Raw genomic sequence first — 27910 nt, forward strand, 5'->3', positions numbered from 1 at the left:
ACAGGGGACTGGTCTTACAAACACTCTTTTCTGATAAGCTATTACAGACTTCAAGTTTTGGCCAGTGGATAGAGACTGCACACAAGCTGTCTTTGTGGCCTGTAGTTCACCTTTTGACATACTGAGCCAAATTCTACCTCATTTTAGAGCTAAAACTCCACCCCAAATTGAACATGGCAGAATAGGTTACATATATGTTTACCCATTGTGCATGCATTCACTCCCCTCATAAATATGTATTATTTCCCACCAAACCTGCTGAATATGTATGACTCCGGCCCTGTGAGACTTAAAACCTGCCCTTTCCCTCTTCAGTCCAAGGTGGAGGCTTTCTCTTCCCAGCTTGCAAACCGGTATCTCCAGCAAAGCTCTCCTTTCTACTATTCAGCCATCCTGGTTGTCTTTTGGATGGCAACTTGCAGATAGATAAGCTACAATATGACAAGTGCCATAATGAAAGTGTGACGAGAGTACAGCCAACTTCAAATATGGGAACAAACATGATTGGGAAAATTGAGAAAGACTAACAAAGTAGGTGATATTTGAGCTGGGTCTTGAATACAGAATAGAATAATCTCCTTATGAACACATTGTAGTCTCATTTGAAATAATTCCTTTGCTTTTGTGAATGTTCTACTGAGGTTTGTTTTAGTTCTGTGAACTTCTTGACAAAGGTCCAACATTCTCTTGAATAGCCTTGAAATAGACTTGAACTTCTAAAGAATCAAATAAGTAATACATAAGCACAGTTGTGTTATCAGTATGAGCTGGAATTGTGTGACCCAGAAAGAAACTGGCAAGAGCCCAGGAGTACAGTGGAAAGTGTACTGAGGTGGCCATATTATATTTTCAAACTAAAATCAGAAAGCAAGAACTTCGAGGAATTTTAGGTTCCCTTTGCATGAAAAGGCCATAAGTTTGGAATATCTGAGATATTCCAGAAGTTTATAGCAATATAGAACCAGAATGTGTTAAATATTATAAAATGATCCCAGAAAAATCTGAAATGTGTTGTCACAGAAGCAACAAATACAGCCAGTGATTTGTATAACAACCATTTACTGAACACTTTTTCCTAGGCAGGATATTGTATTAACATACAATTAAAAATCACTGCTACATCATTTTTTCCTTCCTCCAGGAAAAAGTAAAATTCCTTTCTTCTACTCTTAGTGAAAACCTCTACCCAAATTCACAAAGGGTGATGATTTCAATAAGGACAATTATAACAAATAACAAGAATTTGCTATGTGCCAATTATAATTCTAGTCATGTATTTATTCACACTTCAAGCACGGTTTGTTGTAGGAAACTCCAGGATCTTTAACTTACCAATTAAATTGAAAATAGCTTTGAGTTCCATACACTAAAGTGGCAGAACTAGGATCTGAACCCAGATAGTCCAACTACAGAGCCTCTATTCTTAATCATTTCACTATGCCTTTTTCATAAAATGATTTATCCTCTAGAAAAAGTGAATGACAATCCCTCATTTCTAATTAAAAAAGGAAGAAAGAAAAGGCTCACATATTGGTTTTTAAATTACTGGGCTGCAAATATTTTCTTTCCAGGTATCCAAATCTATATTAAGGCCTATCTTCATTAAAAATGACTTATAATATTTAGCTACTCTCAAACACCTCCCTTGCTTTCCAAGGGCTAGAGCTAAATTGATTCAGATACATGATGCTGTGGTATTAGGATATAATCCAAAGTATGTATTTGGTCCTCATTCCCAGGTTTCTGCCCAGAACTCCTAAAACCCTTTTAATTTCCTAAGTGATAAGAGTGATAAAGGTGAAAAGAGCATCTTTTGTTATTCATAACAAGCCCTGTTCATCTACTCCTGAGCTTAGGTTGATGCGATAACATTTGGAAAGCCCGTAAGGATGGGGGCTGGTTGCCAGGGGAAACGAACCACAGGATTAAAGGCCCAGGACTTGCAGCCCTATTCATCAACCTCTGGGGAGGGGAGAGGGGCTGGAGAGTGACCTAATCACCAATGGCCAATGATTTAATCAGTCATGACTATACAATAAATCATCTTTTAAAAATTCCAAACAATAAGGTTTGGAGAGCTTCGGGGCTGATGAACACGTGGAGGTGCTGGGAGGTACTCCACACAGAGAGGACGTGGACGCTCACTGCCCCATCTCCCATATCTTGCCCTATATATTTCTTCCATTTGGCTGCTCCTAAGTTGTGTTCTTTTTTATAAAAAATCTGGAATCTAGTAAGCAAACTGTTTTCCTGAGTTCTGTGAGCCGTTACAACAAGTTATCCAACCCGAGGAGGGAGTCACGGGGCCCCCATTTATAGCTGGTCTATCAGAAGCACTGGTGACAACCTGGACCTGTGACTGGTGTCTGAGTGGAGTTAGTCCTGTGGGACAGATCCCTGAACCTGGAGGATCTGATACTATTTCCAGGCAGATTGTGTCAGAATTCTGTTAAATTGTAGGATAACCAGTTGGTGTCTGCCCGAGAATTGAATTGAATTGTCGAAGTGTTGAACGTATCATGTGAAAGTAAAGAAGGAAAAACAGTTTGTTTCTCTCTTTGATGGGGACACTTTGTTTGAAATCCCTGTGGCACCATGGCTGGTAAGGCTGTACTAGGTGTGAGTCTTTTTCACCTTTTCCCTTCATAGGAAAAGAAGGCCAAAGAGAGGAGGTGCTATTGGCTTTTGATAAGATTGTCAGGTAGTCTACCTGTAACCCTTATCCCCCAACTCCTAGCAGTCGGTTCCCTGGGACTGTTTTCAAATACCTATTCATAGGGACCTGGAGTCAAATGTGTCCATCTGTTCTTACTCTCTCTTGAACTCTGGAATAACTACATGTAATACATCGCTAATCATTACCTTTCCAGGATAACATATTTTTGTAAGCTACTTACAGCTTTTTAAGAAGTCACCAATGACCTACTAGTAGAAACTTGAGATTCATTCAGAGGGAGCCATTTTTCATAAGAATAACTTTTAGTGGTCCTCTTTTGAAAAAGCCTGGCCTCTTGAAGAGAATTGCCATTTTTGAACCTAGAGGCCCGTTCTGCTGCCCGCATTGCTTACATTTGCATATACTGCAGAACTTATTTCTGGGTTCCATGAAACTGCTGCCTACACAGCCAATCTGCCACTTCTCCTGGCAGAGGCCTCTGTGCACAAGTGCGCACACCGCACACATACAGGGCAGGGCTGGCCACGCTTTTCCACAAATCCAGTTTCCGAAGAATACCGAGATGCTCCAGGTCCCCTCAGAAGAAGGGTTGCTAAAAAGCAACAAGACTCTAGTGAGCAGAGGTCTCTGAGCTGGTGCTGATCTCAGGGAAGACGAATGTGGATGAAAGGTGAGGGGGCTTGTAAGACATGAATGGGGAAATGGAATAACCAGAGTGGAGTACAGGCAAAAGGGGGAGATCTTCCCTCTTCCTTCTTTACCTGGCCTAATGTGAGCAGACGTTATCAGAAGGGATTCTGTTATAACAAAGTCATTTTCTGTGACATGGTTTGTACTAAATGGAACAAGGCTGGTTTTGAGTTTTCAGCGTGCAATTACCAAGAGGGCCTTTTAATAACTTCGGCTATTCAATTGCTAGAGCATATATTGCCATTCCCTAGCTTGTTGCAGTAAAGGTGATGATATAGCCTGCATGCCATTGCAGTAGCTTTCTTCATCACTTGTTTACCAGAAGTCAGGGAGACGGCTTTTCAAAAAATGAGCATAGACTTCCAGGCAGCAAAGCTTTCTAATCCCACCTGATGGTCCTCAAGTTATCCAGAGCAGCTTCATAGAGAAGAACGGTAATTAGGTTGATTGAATCCTCATGGCTGCATGGCTTTTCAGCTGCTCTGATGCATTCTTTTGAGTATAAATAAGTTTTCAATGAGTATTACAGAATAGGCAATACCATAGGAAAAGACTGCCAGTAAGCTCTGATTTTAGATGCTGTTCCCAATGTAGCTATTTAGTTCCTTGAATTGTTAGCTCTCTAAAGCCCTGTCTTACCCTCCCTAAATCCATGAGCCTAGATGGTTGGGTGTAACGAAGAAGTCTGGGATCATAGAAAAGCTGTCTGGCTCTTGTGGAAATTAAACCCTGACCTTTGTCTCAGTAGCAGCAGGCTTTAAGTAGTACAGCCCAGGACCATGTCTTGGTTTTGGTGATTTCTTATACGACTAAGGTGTAATAAATAATTTTGAATGATGCCTTCACATTCTGAAACCATAAGCCTCTTAAACATTGGTCACAAACTTTTTCTGGTTTATCTAAGACATTGTTGGCGCTAGCACTGGAAGTCCTACATCCAGGAATCCCCTTGAACTAGGTCAAACTTAAATGGTTGACCCCCCCCTTCCTTAAAAGGTATAATGCAACTTCCCTAGGATTGGATCTATTTCTCTGTTCGTTTTGTGGTCTAGATTTCTTGTTATATCAGTGCTCTCCTATCAGTTATCTCCACTATATGAGCGGCACCAACTGGCACATTTAGCTGAGGGAAGGGGTGGGAGTGAGGCGGGAGGATGGAATGAGGGATGAAGAGAGCAGGAAGATTAATGTCATATTGCAGTCGGACTGCAGGGCTTCTTTTACACTATAAATATTGTATGAAGTGCTGATGTAACCTTTACCGCAGCATGACATGGGATTTGGCTGTTTTTATGGCTCCTGATTAAAGTAAGAAACAAGTCTCTGATTAGATGATTCTTTTCCCCCTACAGACCTCTGTCCTTCATATTTCCAAGAATGCTATTTTATTTATGTTGTCCATCTGAGACACCAAAATATGTAGATCACCACCTAGACAACATAAAGAAGCATTCTTTTTATTCTTGACCTCAGATTATTCATAATCTAAAATGCTGGCTTGGATGAGCATTGCAGGGAAAAGAAAGAGTTGAAATTGGCAGATTTTACCTCCTTTTAAAAAGTCTATTATCTATAAGTGGTGAAACCCACTGATGTTTTGTTGAGGTTGCATAAGAAAATAGATGGGTTTTTAATGGTATTAGTTTGTTGCAATTGCAGATAGCTAAATACAGTCAGCTAAAAAGCAAATTGAGCTCTAAGGAACTGAATTAAATCATTTGGTTTTCTCCTTCTGGTCTATCCTATTCAGTAATTTAATTATTTGTGAAACTTTTAAACTCAATTGACTCATTGAATTTGTTCAAGTTGGATGGTGTTTGGTGTTACACTCATTATATATTTTTTGGTCCTGGTCCAGCAATTAGCAACTCAGCTTTATTCAATCATACAGAGCCAACTATATTTGAAATGCCTGTGTTCAGCGTTTAATGTCTTCAAGTGATATCAATTTTTTAAATTCAGAACATTAATCTGCTCATTATGTGGAAGTGCAATAGAGCTACCCAATTGAAATTGAGGGGGCTTTTCTTCTTTTTGTAACCCTTTATATGAATTTATTGGATGGAATTTGAAAAATTCAACTGTGATGATTAAGGCTAAAAATTAAAATGATCCAATATAAATAACATCAGAGGGTGAACCCTCATAAATCAGCAAGTCTGATGTTAAAAATAGTTCCAAAATATTATTCTAGCTGTTAGATGCCATCTACTGGTTGTAATTACTATATGATACAACCGGCCGTGGTTTTAATGCAAAGGGAGAATACCCAAGACATCTATAGTTAAAATTCAAATCGTGTTTTATGGCACTCATATTTTGTGCAAATCAATCACTGAATAAGCTAAGCTACATTTTGAAATTCAGACTGCATTTAAGAAAAAAGCTACTGTGAACCAGAATGCCTTACTTAGATTTTACTTGTATTTGTAAAATTTGGTCTTCCAAGAATTTCTGCATGGTGGGCCAATATGATTTCTGGTGATTCTACAATCTAGTTTTTTTTTTTTTTTCCAGATGTAGTATAGTATATAGGGATCTGGAGATCGTTCTTCGTCATTGTACCTGAATGCATTTTGCAAAAGCATTCAGATGCCAGCTGTTCTCCATGTAGGATGTGGAAGTGTGACAGATACAGTGGTTCTTGTGCTGTTGATTAATACACACAGGCTCTATCCACATTTCTGAATTTAACAATGATGAGTACTGATGTCCATTATAAAGAAAATTAAGTATGTAAACCAATCTCATGCCACTTCCCATATTTGTATATGGAGACTGTGCTTATGCTCTAGGAAGGAATAATTAGGTACATTACGGATAAAGAAGTTAACAATTCCCTGGATATCTTAAATTAGAGGAAAGCACACAGATAGCAAAGTCTGCTAATGAACAGATGCTGGCAATTTGGAACCTGTAAATCAAATCCAACTGGCTGCCTGTTTTTGTGAATAAAGTTTTATTAAAACACAGCCATGCCCGTGTGTTTGCGTATTGTTTAAGGCTACTTGCAACAGCAGAGCTGAGTCATGGAGACAGACACCACATGGCCTGCAAAATCTAATATATTTACTATCTGGCCCTTTGCAGTAAGTTTGCCGACTCCTATTCTAGAAACTTAGATTCTTTATTAAGGCTATCATTTAGTGGAAATTCTAAATCAGCATCTTTGCTTCCATCAACCTCAATTTTGCAGCAGCCATGGCTTGTCCCATGAGAGATGATTCTACCACAAGAACAGGACCACAGGGATGGCTCCTCTTTGAAGTTTTTACAGCAGCCTCCTCTCTGGATCAGCCAGCCAAGTCCTGCTCCCGGATCCAGGGAGAGACCATGGGTGCCCTCTAGGGTATGGTACAAAGGGAGGATGTGTTCCAGTAGAGAATAGAATAGGCCTTTTCTTTCACCTTTTGGTTTCCAGGTGCTGACATACATGTAGGAATCTTGGTAGTAAAATCGAGTTTAATGGTTATTGAAATAGAACTACCAGAGAGGTTGTAGAAGCACATGTTTTGTACAAGTTGGTTAATTGTCAGCAGCTTTGAATCGTGTAACTGCTTACAAAAAATTTCACATGGTCCAGGAATGAGAGGAAACAAATGTATGAAAAGCAAATTCCCAGATACTTATATGTAAAATAAAAAGCAAACTAACAATAGTTTAGAAATTTTATACTTTCATATACTGCTGTTACGTAGAAAAGAGATTCAGGAAACCCCTAAAGCTGATTGTTCAAATGTCATATTTATTGATATACCCGAGGCCCTTCTTTTTGTTAAAATTACCTACATTGATGATAACAATGGAAGAAGTAGGATTTGCATAATATCTTTCTAGGTATTTGTGAAGACATCATCTCTTTTGCTCAAAAATGCTCTATGGTAAAGAGAGGGAAAACTATTATCTATCTCTAACTTCAATGAAAAAAAACAAGGATTCAGAACAGAAAGTATCAAAACTGAACTGTGGGTTTGGATAATTATATTCTGGCTGTGATGTTGGGGTAAATTATCTCTTGGGGTAAAAGAAAAATCTCTAAGCTTCAAATTCCATCAGCTGTTAAGTAAGATAATATCCACCCCACGGAGTTACCATGGGGACTGGGGTTGTCCCTTGCCTGGCGTCGGAGAATTTGACTGGTACACAGTTCCTTACAATGATTTCAACTTTTCCTAACTAAGAAGAGTGACTCCCTGTGCCTATACACAATGTGGTTTTACACTGAACACCTGCTTTCCTTCTGGGAGTCTGAACTGGGTATATGTTAGGCAGAGGGTGCTTACGTGACCAGTTCCCCGTAAAAACCTTGGGCTTTTCTAACGAGAACCTTGGCTTATCTAATGGGCCTCCCTGGGCAGAATCAGCAGATGCTTGTTGCTGGAGAAAGAAGCATGCTCCTGGGTGGCCCCTCGCAGGAGGGAGAAAGCATAAGGAAGCCTGCATACTGGTTTCTCAGGACTCCACCATGGCTTTTTCTCTTACAGTCTGGCTGTATATCCTTACTATGTTGCTGGAAGGAATCTTAGCTGTGATTCAAACTAAATGATCCCCATGAGTTCTTCTAGGGAAACTCCAAATATTAGGGTAGTCTTAGGGACCCACAACACCCTATATAGTTTCTTTATATTTTAATGCTCACTTGATTAGGCTAGCCCAACAGTTCCCAACCTTGGCTATAATTAGAATTACTTGGGAAATTACACACACACTTTGCTCCAACTGCCTGTACTCAGCCTCAGACCAATTACATCAGGATTTCTGATGTGTAAGACCCAGCAATTGGTATTTTTTAGTTCTGGCATTTCTATGTGGTTATTTTTTAACAGTTTCTATGTCTTTGTGGAAATTGTCTCTACAAAGATATTGTCAACCTTTTCCACTAGATTCTTTGGCGCCTTTTTTTCTTTTTCATTTTATTTTGAAATCTTAGACTTACACTAAATTTACAAGAACAGCAGAGAACCTGAATACCTTTAATTTGGTATAACTATAGTACAATTATCAGAACTAAGACATTAATGCTGGCGCGTTACTACTAATGAAACTATAGACTTTATTTAGATATCACTAGATTTTTCTAGTTATATCCTTTTTCTGTTTAAGGATTCAATATAGGGCCCCACCTTGCATTTAGTTGTCTTCTTTTTCTTTTTTTTTTTTTTCCTGAGACAAGGTCACACTCTGTTGCCCAGGCTGGAGTGCTATGGCATGATCTCGGCTCAGTGCAACCTCTGCCTCCCAGGTTCAAGCGATTCTCATGCCTCAGCCTCCTAAGTAGCTGGCACCACAGACATGCACCACACCCAGCTAATTTTTGTATTTTTAGTAGAGATGGAATTTCACCATGTTGGCCAGGCTGGTCTCAAACTCCTGGTCTCAAGTAATCTGCCCTCCTCGGACTCTCAAAGTGCTGGAATTATAGGCATGATCCACCATGCCTCGCTGCATTTAGTTGTCTTATTGCCATAGTCTCCCCGATCTGTGACAGTCCTTCTGTCTTTCCTTGTCTTTCATGACCTTGACACTGATAAAGAATTCTGGTTTTTGCAGATTGTCCCTCAATTTGGCTTTGTCTGATGTTTTCTCATGATTAGACTGAAGTAATGCATTTTCAGTGAACTCTGCAGAAGTGGAGTACCTCTCTCAATGTATTACAGCAGGGTTATGTAATGTTGATATGTCTTATTACTAGTGATGGTAATGGTGTTGGGTTCTGGATTTCTTCACTCTAAAGTTTTCAAACATTCCTTGGCAAGGTACATTGAGACTGTGCAAACACACTGTTTCTTTTTAAACTTTTGTCCACTAATTTTAGCATCCATTGGTGAATCTTTCCTACAACAACTTTACTGCAGTGTTATATCAGTAATATTTGATTTCCCTTATTTCTTCTACATTTATTAATTAGAATTCTGTAAGAAAGAGCTCTTCTCCCATTTATTCAATTATTTATTTATATCAGTATGGGCTCATAAATATTTATTGTACTCTATATATTTGGATCAATTATTATTATTATTTTATTGCTTAAATGGTTCCACCTTTGGCCACTGGGAGCTTTTTTCATGTTGGTGTCTGTGCCTCTTGATATAGTCCCATCATCTTTTGAATACTTCCTTACCTTTTGGTACCATAAGATGCTCCTGTTTTATCTTATATTTTCCCTAACCCTGCCTTAGAATCAGACTTTTTTTCAAGGAGCTGTGGTTCCTTTTATGGAGAACGGGATTTAGAAACCAAGATCTGGGCACTGGGTGTGCTCACTGCTAATGTGGAATCACTGCCTCCAGTCCCTCTCTGTGGATGGAGTTTGGAAATATATGTATGTATACCAACCCTTGCGTACACACATCTATTAGTTTCCACATCTCTCTACTGAACATACTTTTTTAAAAAAATGCTCATGAATTCATACTAATTTCTTCTATTGCAATCCAACACCTCATGTTTCATTCTTGCCTTCCTCCTTTCCTAATTCATAACTTTTTCTTGGATAGTGACTCTCATTATTGATAATATTTTTTATATGTTTAACCCTAATACATATACAAATTAGTTTCAGAATAGCCAACCAAAAACTGTGTAAGAAACAAATCTTTTAACTAGAGCTTAGTGGTTGTGTGCAGTCCCTGGTGTCTTTATCCTTTGGCACCTTCATTGGAATCACTGTAAAGTTCCTATCTGGTCATTCCAATATCTAGGCCTTCTGGGTCTGCTGCTATTGACTCATTCCTGGTTTTGACCGCAGGTCACATTTTCATTCCTCTTTGTGTGTCTTGTAATATTGGCTTTTACTTGAACATTTTGTATGAAAGAATGGTAGAGACGGAAGTAAACAACACTGACTCCAGACTGATTCTGTCTCATCTGCAGTCATGCTGGGTGTGAGCTTTGTGGAAACTTGAGTTTCAGTCCATTTACCACCAGTTTCCAGTGTTTTAGGTCAGAATCAGACCTTGTTCTTCTGCAGGGATACAAGCACTGGTGAGATCCTGGAGAGCTCTTTTGCTTGACAGCTGAACCGGCCAGCTTTCTGGTTAGTTGGGAGACTTTTCTTCACTTTCCATCCCAGATTCCAGTTGCTCTAGAATCTTGGGGAATTTATGCTCTCCAGCCCTGCGCAGTACTGCCATCCATTCTGTGGAGGCCCCTTGGCTTCCTGCCCTCCCGTCTCTTTTGGAGGGCAACTGCCTTGCCCCTGGGGGATACACTTCAAGCCTTCATGGGGCAGCCCTCTGGACACCTTGATTTTAGCCCAGTGAGACTGTCAGACTTCTGACATGAAGACTGTTAGATGATAAATTTATCTTGTTCTGAGCCAATATGTTTGTGGTCATTTATCACTGAAGAAACAGGAAATGGATGCCCTCCCCCTAAACATTCAGTAAAGACCTGGGGGAAAGAGTTGCAGGTGGGGAAAGTTGCTTTGTGCCTGGACCTATGGAATTCTGACTGTGTGAAGCAGCCCACTTCTGGCTATTAAAAGCTCGTTAAGAGTTGGGCTGGTGGTGTTGGGATGAACTGTGTCCTCACAAAATTAATATGTTGAATCCCTAATCCCAGCATCTCAGAGATTAACTGTATTTAAAGATAAGATCTTTAAAGAAGTAATAATGGTAGACAGGACCATATCCAATAAGACTGGCGTCCCTCTAAGAACAGGGCATTAAGGCACAGACACAAACAGAGGGAAGAATTGTGGAGGCTTGGAGGAAGACAGCCATCTACTATCCAAAGACAGAGACATCAGGATGAAACCAACCCTGCAACACCTTGATCTGGGACTTCCACTCAGCCTGTGGTGCTTGTCATGCCAGCCCGAGCAGACTGTTATAGCTGGCTTCTCCTGACTCCCCTTTACAGAGGGCACCTCCCCTTCCTGCCACTCCACAGGTAAGAAAGAAGTCATGGGTCTCTCATCTCCTGTCAAGGACTCATCACTTTCTGAAATTCAACTAATTTAAGCTTCTTTGAATCGTTAGCTCTCTGTTAGCTTATAAAAACAAAAATCACAATTTATACAGCTTAATTTGGTAGAAGTCTTCAAGCACTAATGCTTCTGAGAAGTGTTCTTCCACAGCCAGAATGAAAATCCCCTTGGCTAAGAGGTCCTAGTCTACAACCTTGGCATATTTTATAAAAAATTAAGGTACCAAGCAACCTTCGGAAGAACATGAACTCACAGTCCCCCATCCCAACACAAACACACACATACACACACACACACTCCTTTCACCTCATAGTCTTGAGACAAATGCTCTTTAACCTGTAGAGTAGGTCATTTTGACCCTGTTTTAGGCCACCAGTGAACATATAAGTTTGTGTTGGTTTTTTCCCCTAATAGTGACCTTTCTTCCTTCCTTCTTTTCTTTTCTTCTTCACTACTGTGACCCAACAGACATGTAATAGAATGCCAAACTACACTGTAGGGCATAAGCTTCTGGAAAGTAATGGCAGTTATGTGACAAGAAAGATTGCCAGCCCAAATCTCAAACCTCTATGGAAGTTCCTAATGATGGTACACCATGTAGTGGTATTTGAACAGTTCTCCTGGACTAATAGCTAATAATTCTTACATTTCTACTTCATATTACCTTTCTAAGTATCAAGACATCCAAAATATTTGCATGCCATCTGCTACCTTTTGTGCTAAGCTTTTTAAAAAATTTATCTAACACTTAACAATTGACTTTCTTTTTATAGGTATTCAGTGCAGTAAAATTTCACTTTAGAAATATCTTTCATATATTTTTAGACACTTCTCCTAGGGCCTTTCACCCTCCAAAGATAGAAGACAATTTTCTCATAATTCTGTAAGGCAGTGAATTTTATAGACATATGTATACATGTTTCATAATTAAATTGCTACTCAGTGTCTCACTGTTTAAGGGAGAGGGATGACCATGTTCAGAAGCCCAGAATCCTCACTCTGTCAATAATTATAATTACCAGTAAGACTAACAGAGTCAGTTCCCACATTGAGTGAGTGGCAAAGAGCAAAGTATTTAGGCCTTGAAGAGATATTGAGATCACTGAGGTAGAGATCACTTAAAGTACATTGATCCGTACAAACGCCATGGGTCAGATCAATCTTCAGAGACCGAGTTCTTAGCTTTGCATGTCCTGTGCTGCTTCTCATTCTTGAGGCATTTTCTGAACTGTCACAGACTCACCAAACCCCCAAAGCATGCAGAGGTGTCATTTACAGTGAGCCCTATAACTTCCAGGTAGACCACAACATCAACATGTGTATGCCAGGACGTATTGTCCCGGTGGGAAGTCTACATGGGAAGTCACGTGATTCTCAGAAGGTGGTTTTGGCAAGCAGGAATCAGAGCAGCAGCATTTCTTAGCAACTCAGCAATTCAGCTGCGATAGTCCAGTGTGGCAGATTCCACCCTCTACTCACCACAGGGATCAGAACTGGTACAGCTGCTTGTTAAGACCCTGGTCACTGTTGGAAAGAAACTGAAATCCTTGCTGTTTCACCTCCTTCTCCTTCTTAAATTGTTTTAAGTATTCCAAGATGACTTTCAATGTTCTGTTGGTCTTTGCTAGGATATAATATATTGGTCCTACATTTCTCTATAAAATTTCAGTGACTTTACCTAAGAGTTTGCCAGTCTCTTCTATCAAGCACTCAAAATGTCTTGGGTTACTTCTAAGAAGGCTAACCACTTTTCTTAGGTGTTAATTTCCCTATTTCGACTTCAATAGGTTACCTATTGAAGTATTTGGAGTAAAAGAGACTATCACAGTCACCTGGTGGCCCTATAACAATATTTATTATGTAATTAAATAAAATACTAGTGGCTAAGAACTATTGAGCCCTTACTACTACATGCCAGATAAAAAAACTATATGTTTCATATCTAGTATCTCATTTAACCCTCATAACAAACCTAGGAGGCACAGGAACTATTATTATCCTCCATTTTATAGATGCAGAAACAGGTAAGCAAAGTCTGCTCACCCATGGTTTTAACTGCTCTAATATATTGTCTCCACCAATCATAACAGGCATGATTGATTCCATTAGCCCTAAGCTACAAAGTCAGGCACTAGTGTAAGTACTAGATATGATACAGTATGAATGATTGTTTAAAATGTAATTCCTTTATAATGTAAGGATTTGGGTTGGACTTAACACTTCTATTTCAGAACTAACCACGTTATATAAAATTTGTATTGCATGAGTTTTCATATTTCAAGGGCGTGATTTAGCTTGTGGTACATCCAACTGCATGAAGTAAGGAAAGTGGCTATAATAGAATGCCATGGTGTGTATTAACATACCCATTGGAAAAGCTTCCTCAGAACTACAAATTTATGACTCGCATGCTTAATGGGGGTCAGGTTGAACACTGTAACAAGCTGCCAGGTAATCTGATGCATACTTTGAGCACAGGGACTCTGCTTCCAGGAAATGCATAAAACTCAAGTATAGACAGGTCCTCAATGAGGGTGTGTTCAGAAGGCTTGTGGCCAAGAACCATGACATTAACGCAACCCATTAGAGACTTTTCCTTCTTTTATCATTCAGACTGTATACATCAGATCAGTGGTTTTAAAAGCAGTTTGCCACTAACAGCAATCCATCACAAGTTTTCACAGGTTTTTGATTTCTTATAAAATAAAAAATAATGTCATTGGAAACATCTCTGTTAGAATATTTGACTAATGAGTCCTGTGTTCAGGCCTCAGGTTGTGCTGGGAGGATGTCCAGAGTCTGTGGTCATCAGCTACATCCTGGCTCTTCATTTCTGGAGGAAATATTTTCTATTCCTCTCTACTTTGAAATTCTATAGTTTTGTGCATGTTTTAATTCCTTTGACATTGTTCTTACAGTGTGGTCATTTGAAAGCTAAATAAAACTACCTGAACTTCTGGATAATCGCCCATATTTTAGTATTTTTCTTTCATTAATGTTCATATATAGTGATTTTGTTTCTCAGTTGGAGGGGTAACTTTATCTACCAAGGGATATATGGCAATGTCTGGAGATATTCTTGGTTGCCACAACTTGGGGGACAGGGGTACTACCAGGATCCAGTAGATAGAAGCCAGGGTTGTTGCTAAACATCCCGTGGTGCCTAGGATGACCCACACCACAAATAACTGTCTGGCCCAAAATGTCAACAGTGTCAAGGTTGAGAAATTTCGGCTTAAGGAAAGCACTTTTGAAAACATTAAGATTTACTTATGCTTAATTTTAGTCTGTTGACATGAAGATTTTCATCATGTTTTAATATTCTTATTAATTAAATGGTGCTTGTCTACTTTCTAATTAGCATTAAATGACTTTTCCTATATTTCAGGGCTATAGAAAGATTTTTTAAAGATCTATATAAAGAACAAGAAGTTAGTCCCTTCCGGACAAAAATCTTCAGTAAAATTGATCTGTGCCCCAGGCACACAAAGAAGCAGGAATCTGGGTATTCTCACTGTGAATATTCCGTATGTCTAGCTCCTGGAACCAGAGAATACCAAGGAAGACAGATTATTTGGAAGATATGGATGCCAAATTGCTTCTCAATCCAGTCTCAGAAGCCAGAGATGTCAGTGGGTGCTGCTGTTTTATTTCCTGTGAATCAGAGGATAATCAGAAACCAAATGAAAATATTGCCACAGCTAAGATTGAAAAGAAGGCAATTTATGAGTGAAGTGTGGGTTTCAAATGAGATCTTCTCTGTTGACAGAGAGCCTTTGCTCCAAGCCAATACCTGAGCTTCTGCCAGTTCGACCAATTATAATGGAGGAAGGAGATGAGGGATTAGAAAAAACAAAGCTGACAGATGGCAATTTGTGAAGAGTTGAATCAACATAAATTATATCTCATCAGCGAGCGGAGGAAAGAGAGGATGTTTTCCAGTGTTCGGCTAACCACTGAGATGGTGAGCATGCCAGAGGCACAGCAAGCAAACCACTGGGCACCCTCGAGAGTTGGATGCAAGCACAGAGCTGGAGAAATACCCTTTATTGGAAAGCCATATGGATTGCAAATTGTGGGTAGACATCTATTTGAAACAATACAATAAATGAACATCTGGGATTTTGGAAGGTATGTGTCATAGACTACAGAAAATCAGAACAAAATTGCCCGTAACTAGATATGATAATGCAGAAAGTATCCGAGACTCGCCAGTACAAAACCCACCTTTTTAATAGTGTATAAAGTAAGTATAAATGTTTTTTTTCTGAGGTTGGAAAGAGTTGACTGAAATCATATAAAATGTTTAAGCTATCAATTTTTTCTGTAACCTTAAAATTTCCTTCTTTGAACCTAAGTAATTAAACATTAATGTTAACTTTCCAAACTTTTGTAACTTCAAGGGAAATAGAAAAGTCAACTTGTCAGCCTCAATACAATAACATATAGTATAAAATAATATAGATATGGATATACATAAAAATGACTTTAAGTCATGATAATTATAACTTTGGGAGTTAAGTAAAAAAGATCTCCAAATTCAAATATAACGAAATTAGGTTCATGTGAAATAAAAATCTTTTAGCAAGATTTCTGCGTGAAGATTTTTCATTGTATGAAAACCCTGTTTTCTCTAGTGAACAAACTAGAACCCAGTCAGAATACCTAGACCAGCAGATGGCACTACAAGGAAAACTAATAGTCTCAGATTTTCATAGGGCTTAAAATTATAGAATGGGAAGATTTCAAAGTGAATATAAAATAGATTGAAATCTATATTTCTGATTATATATGTAAAGGCAAAGAAACAGATTTTGGGAAAAGCAATGTAAGGCTTATGTCTACTTTTTTTCTTCATTTTGAATGATAGGCTGTGGTACAAATGAGTTTTACACATCCTAAAGATTGTTTCTAGTCAACAAATATATTTTCTCAAGTTATCATTAAAATGATTATGCAGAGATATTATCATAACAGTTGTTCAACTGGGAAAAGCAGCAGGTGGTTAACTGCTTGTAAGAAACTAACAGCATCTCAGTGGGTGGCCTATTGCAAGGGGCAGTTTGAGGTTCATAAAGATTTTTGTGACCCTCCTGTATGCCTCTACCATTTGAGGATTTTGTGTAGGACAAACATTTGTAAAGGCAGAAAACAGTATTTAATATTTAATGAAGTAATCCCCCACTGATGCTTCACAGCAGATGTGCTTGACTTAGTAGAATGTTGGAAAGAAAATGTACAGACAAACACATTAAAAATTATCAGACATCTTCGTAGCCTCTCCCTGCAGGTGTCTCTGAAGGGTGATTACCTTCTGCACAAGATGGAAATAAAAATGGGGAAAATGTTTTGGTACAAAAGTACAAGAAGTGATTTAACGATGGGCAGGAGTCATAAGCTCCAGATGCATTATTATTTTTTTTTTGTTACTTCCAGTTTTACCTTTTTTTCAAGATGAGTTCTACATTATATGCAGGACTTACAGAGGAACAATAAGACAGTCTTTAATAATTCATATCTGAGATGAGTGAAAATAGAAGGGTGCATCTTATTATGAAGACATCAACTGGATTAGTTATTCTAGCACACAGGAGACACTACAAAACCATCTTCATTCCCACTGAAAAGGCACATTCTTTTCTTTTCTGTCTTGGAAATTTCTGATGTTGGCGGGATTAAGATTCTCAGATAAGCACCCCTTTGATTCTTAATGGTTTGCTCCCCTTTGGGGTTTAAACTTAAGATCTAGATGTAGTTTTGCCAGCCAGCAAGACAAGAGAAGGAGACAATAAGAAAATGAACTTGGGGAGCGAAAAGGTCACTTTTTCCATCATGCTCGATGCATATTTTGATGTGAACTGGCAGAAAGAGTTGCCGCAGGAAACCGTGTTATCAGCGGCATCAGTACTGCCTTGTTGAACAACTGAACAGTGTATGCTGCTTCCTCGAGACCAAATTCTGTCATTTGAATCTGAAATGGCAGCTGTGTCAAAACAAATTTACATTATGAAGACCTAATTCCAATTTCTAAAATGCTGATTCAAAAATCTGTGTAACTCGGCAGCAATCAATTATATTTGTCAACCTCTTTGAATAACTGTTTATTAATTTCTCAACACTCCAAGACTGGATCCCACGTGGCCCCGTGGTATAAAAGCTATATTTTCTGAATCAATAATAACTGTCATTTATTAGACTTCTGACATCTAACGATCTGGCAGACTAGACATTATGAAGAGTTAATTAGCTAAAGTACTGATAGATTCTGAATAGATTATAAAAAGCGCGATTTTTCAAGCACTGCTGACCTCATAAGTAAATGCAGAGAGTTTTCAAGGCCAAAACAAGCAAACAAAAATGACTGCAAACAAGAGAACGTAACAGTGGGTTGCGATTGCACTTGAGCATAGCAAGAAGCTGGGTTTTTCCTGGGGTCAGATGCCCACACCAGGAGTAGGTTTGGACCTGGGATCCACCTCCGAAAGTGGATAAAGTTGAAATGTTAGGAGTTCCTTGTAGGCACATTATCTGTGGAGGAAAGCAACCCAGGAACTCAGAACTCTCATGGATTGTGTGGTCAAACATAGTCAAACACACAATCATCGCACACCCAAGGAAACAAACCAGCAGAGTGAGAGTTTGCAAAAGCAATTCATCAGTATATTTTACCTCCTGAACAAAGACTTCAGATGACTGGCATGATCAGATTTGAAATAGGAAAGAACTATCACAATCAAATATAGAATTTTTAAAAATAAGCAGGAACTAAGGACTATCAAAAATGCAGATGAAATACAAAGTGTAATTCTTGAAATGTTCTAGACAGCGTATTATGCACAGATGAAGAGAGAATTAATATCATACTTTAGTTCAATTTAAAAGGAAGCCCTGCACCTCCTGAAAGAAGGGAAAAAATAATAAACATCAAGATAAATCCAAGTTACCCAGAATGCAGCCTGGAGATAAGGATTTGAAGACAAAAGATTATGTGGAGGACACAATGAGAAGGTTGAAACATAAATGTCATCAGTATTTGAGAAGAAAAAGTGCAGAACATAGGGGCATGGATAGAGGAGAAAAACAAAATTATGGGGGTTACAGCAGAAATAACAGAAGCTAAAAGACTGGAAAATAACACCTTCAAAGTGCTTAAAAAAAAACAACTGGCAACTCATAACTATATACCTGCTGTGCTTCCTGAGTTCAAGTGATTCTCTTACCTCAGTCTCCCAAGTAGCTGGGATTACAGGCACCAGCCACCATACCTGGCACATTTCTGTATTTTAAGTAGAAACAGAATTTCACCATGTTGGACAAGCTTGTCTCAAACTCCTTATCTCAAGCGGTCCTCCCACCTTGGCCTCCCAAAGTGCTGGGATTACAGATGTGAGCCACTGCGCCTGGCCCGAAAAAAATTTGTATAGAAAATTAAAATATTTAAATTGTGAAATTAAATAATGAGCTAAGATACTGATTTTTTTTAATACCACATAAGTTGAAAGATGTGAAATTGGATTTAATCTTCTAAGCCTGTTATTGTTCAGAAGCAAGGTTAAAGTAGAGATGCAGGTAACATTTTGAGGGTAAATACTAAAAACACAGAAACAGTGAATCACAAATCAGTACAAGGAGAAAGAGAAAAATAAAAACAAAACAATTTTAAAAACCAACAAAAATCATGGAAAATGGAGGACAGATAGAAGGCACAAAGCAAGAAGCTTGAGACAAGTCTAGGATTTCTATTTCTGGTTGTATAAATGATATTTATTTATTTTTATTTTTGAGACAAAGTCTTGCTCTGTTTCCCACGCTGGAGTGCAGTGGCACGATCTCAACTCACTGCAACCTCCGCCTCCCAAGTTCAAACGATTCTCTTGCCTCAGCCTCCCAAGTAGCTGGGACTTCAGGTGCCCGCCGCCACGCCCAGCTAATTTTTGTATTTATAAATGATTTGATACCTGAGACGACCTTTTCAATGCAAATTAGTAGAAGTTTGGATAAGACAAAAATAAATTATTTAAATGCACAAAATATGGAATATGAGATGGTATAAGATTAATAAATGCATAGATCCCCAAAGTGAAGTGAGAGCAGGAATCCAGAAAGACATGGAGACACCAAAGCCAGATTTCACCCTCAGGGTTTCTGCTGGACCTGGAGAACTTTAGGCAGCACATCACCCCCACCCTTTGGCCACCGCACAGGAGTTAAGCATAAGATCCCAGGGCCTACTCAAGGTGGAGAAATTTAATAGAAGCAGTCTGCATAAATTTGTGATCTCACAGAGCAACATCCTTTGCATCAAGGTTAGTGAGAAGCCCACAGTGAAACAAGCTGTCTTACCCTTGGTGCTGGGTAAAGGGAGGAAATCTTCCCTGAGGATTCATGTTCATAAATTTGTCCTCGTATAGGCTTTTGGTCTAAGGTTATATTAGCAAAGTGTTCAAAAAAGACTTCGAACTGATAATTTAGAACAGAATGGTGTTAGCAGAATCCTAAAGCAGCAGACAGAAGCAAACAAATGTTCTCTAGAAGAACTGAAACCTCAACTCACACCTCAGAGAATTCCTGGCAACCCAGTTCTAAGAAAGTGAGCAGCTTTCAGTCAAAAGGAACATGTGCAAATGAGGAGGACAGAATCAACAGACAACGGAAAGAGATTATCCAGATTACACGAGAACTTCAATATATTGAAGGAAATAAAAGAGAAGATTGAAAAATGAACAGAAAACAGTCTATTAAGAAGGCCCATGCAGATTTGAAAGAGAACTAAACAAACTTCTAGAACCGAAAGTTATAATAATTAAAAATTGACAACTTGGACACATTAAACAAATTACACTACTGAGAAAATCAGTGAATGACTGAGACAGATCAATCTATCCAGAATGTAGTACAGAGATAGAGATGAAAAAGACAAACTAAAGGTTGACACAAGGAGAGCTGAGTGAAATTTAACACAGTTAACTGAGGTTTCAGAGAGTGATAAAATCAAACAGAGACAAAAGCTGGGGAGAAAATATCAGATCCAAGACACCCAGTGAACAGCAGAATAGATAATGGGTTTTTTAAAAAAATAAAGACATATAATGAAACTTCAGAATGCCAAATAGAGAAGATTCTAGAGGCCAGAGAGAAAAGATGGACTAAGACCAAGGAAGAACTGGCATTGAGATTAATGTCTGACTTCTCAAGGACAGCAATGGAAGCCAAAAGACAGTGGAATAGTAGCTCTGGGGTGGTGAGAACTGACAATCTGGAAGTCTATACTCAGACAGCATTTTCTAAGAATGAATTCAAAATAAGATAAATAGAAACTGGTGATTTTCTGGGTTTCTAGCCAGAAGCTTTGCTGAAAGAAATTCTTAAAAATGCACCTAAATGAATATTTTTAAATCCAGCTATATGCTACTTATACCCAAATCATAAGAACCCAAAGACTAATGCAGAATGGAAATTATTAACCAAAAAGAAAATATTAATCAAGTATCCCAGAGAAGACTAGGCACAACTAGTTAATATGTGATGAAAAAGTTTTTTAAAAAGGAAAAAAGCATTACAAGTGGTGGAGTTTCAGTTCAGAATGATAGAAGTTTCAATTTATTAGGAAGATATGGAGGTCTAAAATTTCATCTAAAAGCATAATTTAATTTTCAGAAAATAGAACTGCAAGAGGGGAAAACAAATACATAGTTGAATATTTGAGCACACCTCTCTCAGAAATTAATGGTTCAAGCAGAGAAAACATGAATAATGATATAGAAGATTTAACAGCACAATTTGCAAGTTTAGATACATGGAGCATTGCACACAACAGCTAATGAATGCACATTCTTCCAAGTAGGTGGGGACATTTTCAAGACTTGATCACCTGTGAGGACATAAAGCTAGCCTCAACAGAAACAAACACCACAGAAACATTCTCTGGGCAAAATGCAATTAAGCTAATAATGAGCTAAAACAAAACTAGAAATAAATTCCATATATTTGGAAATTTCCAAACTACCAAATAACTCATGGATCAAAGGAGAAGCAAAATACTATGTCAAACTTGTGAAAGGCTATGGTACCTGTAGGGAAATTTAATAATTGTTAATACTTTCATTTAAAAGACAAAGGATCAAAAAGGTCATCAGGCATTAATCATCCTACATAAGAAACTAGAAAAAAACCCAGCAAATTAAGTCCAAAGGAAGTTAAATGAAGAAAGGTAATCACATAGAAAAAAGTCACAATTAATGCAAGAGAAAATAAACACAAATGAGAGAATAAAGGACAAAAGTTGGTTGTTTGGAAAAGATTAAAAAACCGACAAGACTTTGAAAAGGTTAAGAAGAAAGAAAAAATAAGAAATATTAGGATAAAAAAGTACTTAACTATCGATACATCAGAAATGTAATAGGTAAGAATGTACTATAGCCAATTTTAAGCCCATAAATTTGAAAATTTAGACATAATGGCATAATTTTGAAAATACAACTTTTTACACTGATTTTAGAAGGAATAGAAAATCTGCCTATTTTTATAAATATTAACAAAATTGGATCCATCAAGAGAACCACAAAAAAAAAAAAAAAAAAACAAAAACAAACAAACAAAAAAACCTCTTCAGGCCCATTGGACTTTACAGGAAAATTCAAGGAACAATTAATTTCAAGCTTACACAAACTATTCCAAAGAATCACGGCCAGTGTAGTTTTAATACCAAAACCAAACAAGAAAGTGGGGAAAAACATAAAACCAAAAAAAAAAAAAAATCTAAATAAAATATCAGCAAAAGATACTATATTATATTATCACCTAGGAGTGTTTGTCTCAGGAATCAAAGGATTGGTTTAACATTACGAAAACAATTCACTGGAATAATTGAATTAACAGTTTAAAGGAAGAAAGTCATGTCACTGTTCCAATAGATGGAGACAAAGCAGTCAGTGAAAACTCCCTTTTCATGATGAGAAGTTCTGCAAATGTTCCATAATCTGACAGAGGACATTTTTTAAAAAGGAGAAACCCTATAGCAAGCATCATTCTTAATAATGGCATATTGAAATAGTTTCAGAAGGAATGGTACCAGCTCCTCTTTGTACCTCTGTAGAATTCGGCTATGAATCTGTCTGGTCCTGGAGTTTTTTCAGTTTGTAGGCTATTAATTATTGTGTCAATTTCAGAACTTGTTATTGGTCTGTTCAGGCATTCGACTTCTTCCTGGTTTAGTCTTGGGAGGGTGTATGCGTCCAGGAATTTATCCATTTCTTCTAGATTTTCTAGTTTATTTGCATAGAGGTATGTATAGTATTCTCTGATGGTAGTTTGTATTTCTGTGGGATCAGTGGTGATATCCACCTTAATCATTTTTATTGAGTCTATTTGATTCTTCTCTCTTTTCTTCTTCATTAGTCTGACTAGTGGTCTATCTATTTTATTGATCTTTTCAAAACAACAGCTCCTGTATTCACTGATTTTTTGAATGGTTTTTCGTGTCTCTATCTCCTTCAGTTCTTCTCTGCTCCTAGTTACCTCTTGACTTCTGCTAGCTTTTGAATTTGTTTGCTGTTGTTTCTCTAATTCTTTTAATTTTGATGTTAGGGTGTTGATCTTAGATCTTTCCTGCTTCCTCTTGTGGGCATTTAGTGCTATATATTTCCCTCTACACACTGCTTTAAATGTGTCCCAGAGATTCTGGTATGTTGTGTCTTTGTTCTCATTGGTTTCAAAGAACATCTGTATTTCTGCCTTCATTTCATTATTCACCCAGTAGTCATTCAGGAGCAGGTTGTTCAGTTTCCATGTCGTTGTGCGGTTTTGAGTGAGTTTCTTATTCCTGAGTTCTAATTTGATTGCACTGTGGTCTGAGAGACTGTTTGTTATAATTTCCATTCTGGAGCTATTCAATACATGAATAGAGATCATATCAAGTTTAAAAGCTTCTGCACAGCAAAGGAAACAATCAGCAAAGTGAAGAGACAACCCACAGAATGAGGTAAAATATTTGCAAACTACTCATTTGACAAGGGATTAATAACCAGAATATGTAAGGGGCTCAAGCAACTCCATAGGAAAAGAATCTAATAATCCAATTTTAAAATGGGCAAAAGCTTTGAATACACATTTCTCAAAATAATACAAACAAATGGCAAACAGGCATATGAAAAAGTGCTCAAAAAGTGCTCTAACGGATCATCAGAGAAATGTAAAATCAAAACAACAATGAGATATCATCTCACCCTGGTTAAAATGGCTTATATCCAAAAGACAGGCAATAACAAATGCTGGCAAGATGTGGAGAAAAGGGAACCCTCTTGTACACTGTTGGTGAAAATGTAAATTAGTATCAACACTATGCAGAACAGTTTGGAGGTTCTTCAAAAAACTAAACATAGAGCTACAGTGTGATCCAGCAATCCTTCTGCTGGATATATACCCAAAAGAAAGGAAATCAATGTATCAAAGAGGTATCTGCTCTCTCATGTTTGTTACAACTCTGTTCACAGCAGCCAAGATTTGGAAGCAACCTAAGTGTGCCTCATCAGATGAATGGGTAAAGAAAATGTGGTACATATACACAATGGAGTACTATTTGGCCATAAAAAAGAATGAGGCCCTGTCCTTTGCAACAACATGAATGAAACTGGAGGTCATTATTGTTAAGTGAAATAAGCCAGGAACAGAAAGATAAACATTGAATGTTCTCACTTATTTGTGGGATCTAAAAATTAAAATTAAAATAATTGAACTCATGGAGACGGAAAGTAGAAGGATGGTTACCAGAGGTTGGAAAGGGTAGTAGGAGACCAGGGTGAGGTGAGGATGGTTAATGGTACAAAAAATAGTTAGAGAAAAACATTAAGACCTAGTGTTTGATAGCACAACAGGGTGACTATAGTCAAAATAATTTAATTGTACATTTTTAAATAACTAAAAGAGTACAACTGGATTGTTTGTAACACAAAGGATAAGTGCCTGAGGGAATGGATACCCTTCATTTTCCATAAGGTGATTATTATGCACTGTATGCCCTCATCAAAATAGCTCATGTACCTCATAAATATTAATACCTCCTAGGTATTATTACTACTCACAAAATTTAAAATTTTTAAAAAATAGTGTTAAGTAAACTGGTTATCTACATTGAAAAAAGAAAAAATTGGATTCCTACTTTCACCAAACACGAAACAATTTCCACATAGATTAAGAGTAACATGTACAAATCAAAACTATGTAATTTTGAGAAGATAATATGGAAAAACATTTTAATGGCTTTTTATGTCTTGAAATAGGGAAGAATTCCTTATACAAGATAAAAACTGTGAAGAAAAACTTGACTATTTTGATACTAGAAACTCATAGTCATAAAAAGATATCAAAAAGGGAGTGAAAATACCAATCACAGACTCTAAAAAGAAATTTGCCACACATATAATGAGAAAATTTTATCCAGAATGCTTAACTCCTACCTAAAAGGATGGACCAAGAACATGAAAATGCATTTCACAGAAAAAGATATACAAAAGATTACAGGCAAATAACAAGACACTCAACTTTATTATTAATCTGAGAAATTAGAATTCTTATCACAATATTATTTTATTTCTCATCCTTCAGACTGGCAAAGATAATTAAAACCCAAATAACAAGTATTGGTGAGAATATGGAGCAAAAGGACCTTCCATCAGTTTATAGTAGGAGTGTACATTTGTATAATCATTTTAGAAAACAATGCAGGCTGTTCTTCCTTATGGAGTAGCCATTCTTTATTTCTTTACTTTCTTAATAAACTTGCTTTCACTTTACTGTACTAATTTGCCTCGAATTCTTTCTTTCTTTTTTTCTTTTTTGAGTAGGAGTCATGGTCTGTCACCCACGTTGGAGTACAATGGTGCGATCTTGGCTCACTGCAACCTCCGCATCCTGGGTTCAAGGAATTCTCCCGCCTCAGCCTCCCGAGTAGCAGGGATTATAGGCACCCACCACCACGGCTTAGTAGAGATGGGCTTTTACCATATTGGCCAGGCTGTTCTCTTGGCCAGGCTGTTCTCGAACTCCTGACCTTGTGATCCGCCTGCCTTGGCCTTCCAAAGTGCTGGGATTACAGGTGTGAGCCACCATGCTCAGCGTCAAATTCTTTCTTGTGTGAGATCCAAGAACCCTCTCTTGGGGTCTGGATCAGGAACTCTTTCCAGTAATATTTTTCTGGCAAACCATGAAGGCATTATACTGAAGAGACCTCTGACCCAAGGGAAAATCATCTGTGTGCAACACCAGTTGATGGCTTTGGCCGTGCCTGCTTATTACACCATGGAAAATGCATGCTTTCCTGGTCTTCATCCAAGGGTTCTTCCCTGAAGCTAGTAATTCAGTTAAGAAACTGGCAAACCGAATCCAACAGCACATCAAAAAGCTTATCCACCACAGTCAAGCTGGCTTCATCCCTGGGATGCAAGGCTGGTTCAACATACGGAAATCAATAAACTGTAATCCATCACATAAACAGAACCAACGAAAAAAACACATGATTATCTCAATAGATGCAGAAAAGGTCTTTGACAAAATTCAACAGCTCTTCATGCTAAAAACTCTCAATAAACTACGTATTGATGGAACATATCTCAAAATAATAAGAGCTATTTATGGCAAACCCACAGCCAATATCATACTGAATGGGCAAAAACTGGAAGCATTCCCTTTGAAAACCGGCACAAGACAAGGATGCCCTCTATCACCACTCTTCTTCAACATAGTGTTGGAAGTTCTGGCCAGGGCTATCAGGCAAGAGAAATAAATAAAGGGTATTCAATTAGGAAAAGAGGAAGTCAAATTGTCCCTGTTAGCAGATGACAAGATTGTATATTTAGAAAACTGCATCGTCTCAGCCCAAAGTCTCCTTAAGCTGATAAGCAACTTCAACAATGTCTCAGGATAGAAAATCAATGTGCAAAAATCACAAGCATTCCTGCACACCAATAACAGACAAACAGAGAGCGAAATCATGAGTGAACTCCCATTCACAATTGCTTCAAAGAGAACAAAATACCTAGAAATCCAACTTACAAGGGATGTGAAGGACCTCTTCAAGGAGAACTACAAACCACTGCTTAACGAAATAAAGGAGGACACAAACAAATGGAAGAACATTCCATGTTCATGGATAGGAAGAATCAATATTGTGAAAATTGCCATACTGCCCAAGGTAATTTTTAGATTCAATACTATTCCCATCAAGCTGCCACTGACTTTCCTCACAGAATTGGAAAAAACAACTTTAAAGTTCATATGGAACCAAAAAAGAGCCTGCCTTACCAAGACAATCCTAAGCCAAAAGAACAAAGCTGGAGGCATCATGTTACCTGACTTCAAACTATGCAACAAGGCTACAGTAATCAAAACAGCGTGGTACTGGTACCAAAACAGATATATAGACCAATAGAACAGAACAGAGGCCTCAGAAATAATACCACACATCTACAACCATCTGATCTTTGACAAGCCTGACAAAAACACGAAATGGGGAAAGGATTCCCTATTTAATAAATGGCGCTGGGAAAACTGGCTAGCCATATGTAGGAAGCTGAAAATGGATCCCCTCCTTACACCTTATACAAAAATTAATTCAGGGTGGATTAAAGAACTAAATGTCAGACCTAAAACCATAAAAACCCTAGAAGAAAACCTAGGCAATACCATTCAGGACATAGGCATGGACAAATACTTCATGATTAAAACACCAAAAGCAATGGCAACGAAAGTCAAAATAGACAAATGGGGTCTAATTAAACTAAAGAGCTTCTGCACAGCAAAAGAAACTACTGTCAGAGTGAACAGGCAACCTACAGAATGGGAGAAAATTTTTGCAATCTACCCACCTGACAAAGGGCTAATATCCATAATCTACAAATAACTTAAACAAATTTATGAGAAAAAAGCAAACAACCCCATCAAAAAGTGGGCAAAGAATATGAACAGACACTTCTCAAAAGAAGATATTTATGCAGCCAACAGACACGTGAAAAAATGCTCATCATCACTTGCCATCAGAGAAATACAAATCAAAACCACAATGAGATACCATCTCACACCAGTTAGAACGGTGATCATTAAAAAGTCAGGAAACAACAGATGCTGGAGAGGATGCGGAGAAATAGGAACACTTTTACACCCTTGGTGTGAGTGTAAATTAGTTCAACCATTGTGGAAGACAGTGTGGCGATTCCTCAAGGATCTAGAACTAGAAATACCATTTGACCCAGCTATCCCATTACTGGGTATATACTCAAAGGATTATAAATCATGCTACTATAAAGACACATGCACACATATGTTTATTGTGGCAATATTCACAATAGCAAAGACTTGGAACCAAATGTCCATCAATGATAGGCTGGATTAAGAAAATGTGGCACATATATACTGTGGAATACTATGCAGCCATAAAAAAGATGAGTTCATGTCCTTTGCAGGCACATGGATAAGGCTGGAAACTATCATTCTCAGCAAACTATCACAAGGACAGAAAACCAAACACCGCATGTTTTCACTCATAGGTGGGAATTGAACAATGAGATCACTTGGACACAGGGCAGAGAACATCACACACTGAGGCCTGTTGGTGGGTGGGG

At 38.0% G+C, this 27910-nt stretch overlaps 1 long non-coding RNA gene across 1 annotated transcript; it reads left to right on the forward strand.

The window, feature by feature from the left end:
- The first annotated feature begins 3208 nt into the window (after nt 1-3208).
- LOC126941183 (uncharacterized) lies at nt 3209-26657 on the forward strand. The gene is made up of 3 exons (XR_007721123.1): nt 3209-3347; nt 14686-15543; nt 25139-26657. It is a non-coding gene; the product is annotated as an uncharacterized LOC126941183 (long non-coding RNA).
- Nucleotides 26658-27910: the final 1253 nt, after the last annotated feature.

The sequence above is a fragment of the Macaca thibetana genome, chromosome 18 (genome assembly GCF_024542745.1).
Source record: "Macaca thibetana thibetana isolate TM-01 chromosome 18, ASM2454274v1, whole genome shotgun sequence".
NCBI classification, from domain to species: domain Eukaryota; kingdom Metazoa; phylum Chordata; class Mammalia; order Primates; family Cercopithecidae; genus Macaca; species Macaca thibetana.